Raw genomic sequence first — 6,228 nt, 5'->3', positions numbered from 1 at the left:
CTGGAAGGCTTACTGGCGGATCTTTATTTTGTTGTGTAAGAACTGAAACTGAAACATATGTGTGTAGTTCAGAATGTGTCATGACTTTTGTTATCGAGATAATAACAACATCCGTCTTTTGACTCACTATGTTCTCTATTTTTATGTAAGATGCCATACTAAAGAAAAATTTCGTGTGTGTGTGTGTGGCATTCAACCGGCAATGTCTTTTAACGGTGCAACTTAACATACACTTTAATCGAACGAGGCAAAAAACCAAAAAAAAAAAACAAAACAACAAAGTCGGGTGCCTAAAAAACTATCTAACAAAAGGTTATAACAAGATAGACCGTTGTCCAACAAACATGTCTCCGCCTCCCTCGAATCTTGTGTGGGTGGCACGGTCCTGTTCAAATTGAGTCGAGCTCCAGACAAGCGTATCTGGTTTCTTTCCGCAGGTTTTATGTGAAACATCAAACTCACTCCATTTAAAAGTCATGGCGGTGACTAGGGGCACAGGTCTGGTATCTGCATGGCAAGATTCCTTTTTTATTTTTTTTTTCCTTCCTCTGTCATTTCCCCCGCCCCAAAGGCGGACGTGCAATCATGGAAGTATAATGGGCGCAGGGTGAGAATCTGTCAGGACTTTTATTTTAGACGGTAAATGAATTTTCTGGCCCTCTCGTAAACCAATCTACCTCCACAACAATAGTCCTTGCGGGGGATCGATGCATCTTACAGGGAGATGCCTTCAGCCAGCGACCTGAAATTACGGGGTGTTGGTGCGTGCAAATGCGCCAGTGAGTGAGTGAGTGGCTTTGTGATTGGTTAGTAGATGTTATGTATAGTTTACATGTGAGAAAAGCCTCAAGCAATCAACTCATAAGTTGTGTCTCGGCTCCCCTCGGACAAAACCGTTAACCTATCCGGTGACCAAGACATTAAATTCACATCCTGGATATTTCGTTCATTCTCTCTTTCACCATTAACGTCCATCCGATGTCGAGCCTTCGTGGCTTTTCTTGAATGCAATAAATGACTCATCTCTCTCTTTCTCTCTTTCTCTCTTTCTCTCTTTCTCTCTCCCACACACACACACACGCACGATCGCATAAAAAACTTTTTACTTGTGAGTATGCATGTGTCAATGTGTTTGTATGTGTGTACTACCGCGCACTTGCATGACCTCAAAATTTGTCTCATCGTCTTTAGTATGAGTAAACTTGTTTGAATTAATGAGGGAATTATTTATTTTTTAATATCATCGCAGCTCAACATCATTACTGATTTTTTTTTAATCTCTATTTCTTCGAATATATTTACCTCAACATACGGGAATTTATACAGTTTCTTGGCATATTTATGTATTAGTGTATTAATATGTAATACATGCATTAATCGTGAGTAAATTGTGTATTTGTTCATTCTCCATTTTTCTCACAACTAAATATCTTAATGTAATATGTACATCCCGCATTTAATGCCTTCTCCACCCCCACTCTCCGTTCTTTCTTCATTTTTCGAATGATAGCTCTGTTTTCTTCCTTCCTTTCTAAAATTCAGTCATTCCTCAATCTTTGATTGAATTCTACGTTGATTCCTTTTTTCTTTGGTTTGCATTAGCTTATTTCACCTCGAACTACTTTTTTGTCTTTTCCCAATGCCGCTGTTGATGCTTTTGTTCTCCTGTTCTCTTCCTACCGCTATCCTCCTGTCATACCGCTTACTGTCCTCCTGTCCTATTGCTGACTGTACCCTGCCCTCGTCCTCCTGCTGACGGTCTTTGTCCTCCTGTCCTTTTCTTTTCACTGGCTGCACTCGTGTCCTCTTCCTAACCGCTGACTAGGCTTCTGTCCTCTATTTCTCTTCCTGACTTCACTCCTGTTTTCCTGTCCTATCGCTGATTGTCCTCTTGTCTTATTAATAACCGCCCTCCTGAATCCTTCCTACTCCTGGCTGTACTCTTTACCCCCTGTTCCTACCGCTGGCTACATTCTAAGCCCTCTATCTCTGTCCTTTTCTATCCTTCAGCTCTTTACCTCCTGTCCTTCTGTCCTTCTACTACCGCTGACTGCGCCCCTGTCCTATTCCTGTCCTATTGCTCACTGCCCTGCCCCCTTCCTATCGCTGACAGAGCCCCTGTCTTCCTGTCCTATCGCTTAACTGTCTTCCTGTCCTATTGATGTCTGTCTTTCTGTCCTCTTCCTTCTCTCGCAAACGTTGACTCGCGGGAGATCGATGCCAGCACGTGCGTCCTTCACCCGGCGCGCGCGTCCTTCAGCTGTCATTTCCCGCGACAGCACCAAAGCTTTCGTCTTCAGAATCAGCCTCTGGCACCACAGGCCATCATCATCGATCTGCGCAGGACCAGCGCGTGCAGCGGTCTGGCTACCAGAATCTTCTGGGCTGGTCCTCTGCTGCTGCTGCTGTTGCTGATGCTGATGCTGCTGATGCTGCTAGTACTGTCCTGTCGGAAGTTTTGGGGGTGAAGACTAGGGGAGGGGCTGGGGGTCCTGAGGGAAAAAAGGACCGTCAGACAGGTTTATTTTTGTTTTCCTCACCCTCTGCGCCTTCCGATAAATAACACGCGAGTGCAGCTTGCGGTGACGGAGACCTTGACGATTACAGCGCTGGGAGGTGAGGAGTCCGGGGGGTGGGGGACAGGGAGAATTGAGGGTGAGGGGAGGGGAAGGATGGTGTAGATTCTGTATTAGACAGCAAGCGTGTGTCGGGCAAAGAATACGTGCAGACAGAAATAATTTCGTCCGAATGTGCTTATAAAGTCCAGATTGACCCAGACTTGAAGCAAGTGAAGGACGGTTAGCAGGTTGGTTACGTAGCTGTCTGGTTGGTTGGCTGGCTGGTTGGTTGGCTGGCTGGTTGGTTGGTTGGTTGGTATGATATGATATTAATGATGATAATGTTGATGAGGGAATGACGATGACAAGTAAGAGAGGCTAAACAGTAAATGAATAATAAATTAGTAATAGTCAGCGATGAACAATTATGAATAAATAACGAATAAACGATGACGAAGCCGGCAGACAGCGTGAAAGCCGCTGGTCAAACGCTCAGCAAGGTGATCCCAGCTGTAGAATGCACCAAAAGCAAATGCACCCTGAGCATCCACTGCCTCCCGACCGTCTCCAGCCGTCTGGACTTTGTCTTGTCATGGACCCTCCAGAGCGAGACGTGAGAGTGAGGCTCCCACGTGCTCTTGTCCCTCGCGATAACACGTCCAGTGCAAGTCACCATGTAACCCCAGGGTATCCACCAAGCCTTGTGGCTACATGGAAGTGCCAAACAAGAAGGGCGTGTTCGTATATATATATACACTCAAGCTGCTTCCACAAACCTGCACATGGGTGGCTCAGGGCAATAGGGTTGCTCTCTATGTGCATGCGTATGTGTGTGTGCTTTCTTCTTTTGTTTTTCTTTCTGGTTTGTTACTTCTGTGTACTGCTGTAGCAATACGGAATACGGTAATAAGGTATTGTTATATATTTTGGTATGAATTAAATTTAAAAAAAAAAAAAACACACCAGCTTTCCTACAAAAAAAAAATAATAAAAAAGAATGACGGTGGTGGTGGTGGTGGTTGAGGTGGTCGTGAAGAGGATGGTGGATGTGGGATGGGGGTGAAGGAATAGGTGGAGCCTCGTTGTTGTTAATGTCCTCAGCATCATCCGCTTCCATTGCGGTTGTAGCATGTCAACCGGAATCAATGTCAATCGGATGATTCATATCTTAACTATCACTTTTTTTGGATATGTCTGTGAATATGAGTATGTGTTGCTCTGTGTGTCTCTGTGTCTGTGTGTGTGTGTGTGTGAATGATTGTAAACTACATTTGATTCCTGTTAAGGTGTGTGCTGGTGCACTGTCCTGTATGCCTGTCAAGTAACTTTAGCCACCCTTTCAGTCTCTGAAACAGATGCTGTACAAATCAACACATTTAATTCTTTGTTTTTATTTGTTTCACATTGGCACATCAGTCGCTCTATTGCTTCTATTGTTTTTGCTGTGCTAACACCACAACACAACCCAGCAGTCCTGTCGCCATCGTTGGAAACATCTCCTAACTGCTATTTCCAGTAACACGATATCAATGAGAGAAAATCCCCTCGAACAACATTAATCTCTCACAACAAACCCTCGTGAGCCCACTCACAAAGGCGCAGTAATACCTGCCGACGTCAACAAGTAACGCCAGCTGTTTGCCGACAACCGCTCGGGTCCACACGTGACTCAGCACGTGGCTTCGGTCGAGTGGTTCGCTGTAGTCATCGGTGGATACGCATTCACGCCACAAAGAAAGGGGAGAAAAGCGTGTTTCTGAAACATCCAGCCTAACACTCTTTTGCTTTTAGCCGAAGGATAACAGCGAATTATTAGCCTCCAGAAAAAAGATTCGAATGTCGGAGTTCGTTTAGTTCCTGGAGACCTGGACGACCTGTGCTTGCAGGATGTGTGTGAAATTATGAACCTTTCCAGCTCTTCTCTCTCTCTTTCTTTCTTTCTTTTCTTTTTTCTTTATCTCTCTCTAACTTCCTGCATTTTCAATTTTCGTCGTCTTTAAAAGGTGAGGAGGTACCCTAAAGCCTCAAAGAGACACAGAGACAAAGAGTTTATAAAATAAACAATAATAATTTAATTTATGCTCTGTCTTAAGAACTTATTTATCAACTATATACTCTTTCCTTCTATAAATTTTGGCTTTTTAATTTTTGTTTGTTTTTGTCTTCCATTTTCATTCTTTATGAGAAAATTAAAATATATTCCTGGCTAATCGTCTTGCAGTCTCTTTAACCCCATTTCACTGTTTCAGAATTGTTAAATATTTAAAGTTATAACAACACACGTTAAGAGAAAGGGTTTCCTAGTGGACAGTTTATTGCTTGTAGAGTTTATAGAGTGTAGAAGTATAATAATGACATTTATACCACAAAGCACCAGTACATTGAAATTTTGGACCAGTTTCGACCGTTGCTAAAACATTTAAAGACCAAACAGATTTCCGTTTTGATAACAAAGAAGTATATAAATGATTTAGAAACCAATTTAAAAATTACATATTATGTATAAAATACATTTATATAAACAAACAAAAACTTCCCGTATTTCACATCTGAATCGAGGCTTCTGACTGTAGATACAACAGTGTAAAGCTTTCTAGAGAACGGAACGGTCATCATTTTATTCATTTATTTTCACTTTATTGATTCTTTTATTTGTTCTTTTCTCTATTGTTATTTCTCTCATTCCTTCCTTTACTCCTCACTTCATTATGGTTCCTTTTGTCTTTCTTTCCTTTTTTAATCTTACCTTCTTTTCTTCTTTTTCTGACACAGACGTCAGTGAGAATATATGTAAGACTGCATCCGGTTCGATCAGGAAGTTTGTCCTTTCAGTTTGGGGAAATGTTGGGGTTCGGGAGAGGGGAGGCGATTGTAGAGGTGGAATGATTGGGTTGGGGGTAGGGGGAGCAGAAGTCTCAAGCACGCAACCTAGTTGTCTCCCTTCCTTCGCTGACGTCAAAACACCCTTCAGCGTGGGTCAAGAACCGTAAACCCGACCGCTGGTCGTCTGGTGCCGATGGCCCTAGAGTGATCTCCCGTCGTTTTCAGACCTAGGGAGAATTTCGTCATATTTTTAGCGCTGGGCAGAAGATCGGGTAGGTGGCCCATGGATGCTGGAAAGGCCGCGAGTCTTTTATCCTGTGATCTCGGCAATAGCGGGCAAATAAGGCTGCAAATTTGAAAAGCTCCAGCCCACCGAGGTTCAGACACTCGGCGAACTAAGACGGTAGAAAGCAGACAAGAAAGGACAAGATAGTTCGCGAGTTTAAGGAGAGAAGACACAAAAGGTCACAAAAGATTGCAAGAGACAGTGACTGTAGCCTGGTCGTTAGTGCGCTAGACTGTGCATCAAAAGCTCACAGATTCGAGACCTGCCTGGACAAAGGGATGGAAATCTTCTTTTGTCCATACCCTCCCCCTCCCACCAGCAGATCTTTAGTTTGCATGTGCTCCTCGTTTATCAGGGTAAAAATAAGGTAAAGATAGGGTAAATCTGGACAGGACACTACGCATGCGCATACAGCTAATGGTGGTGCCTGTCACAGCGCGTCAACCGCATGACCTCTTTGGGACTTGGCAGAAAAAAAGGAGTACGGGAGAAGGATGGTTCCAGCAAATAAGAATTACCAAGAATAATAACTCAGAACACCTTCATAAGTATCAGGTTCTA

The sequence above is a fragment of the Pomacea canaliculata genome, linkage group LG11 (genome assembly GCF_003073045.1).
Source record: "Pomacea canaliculata isolate SZHN2017 linkage group LG11, ASM307304v1, whole genome shotgun sequence".
NCBI lineage: Eukaryota > Metazoa > Mollusca > Gastropoda > Architaenioglossa > Ampullariidae > Pomacea > Pomacea canaliculata.
This window is presented reverse-complemented; position numbering follows the sequence as displayed.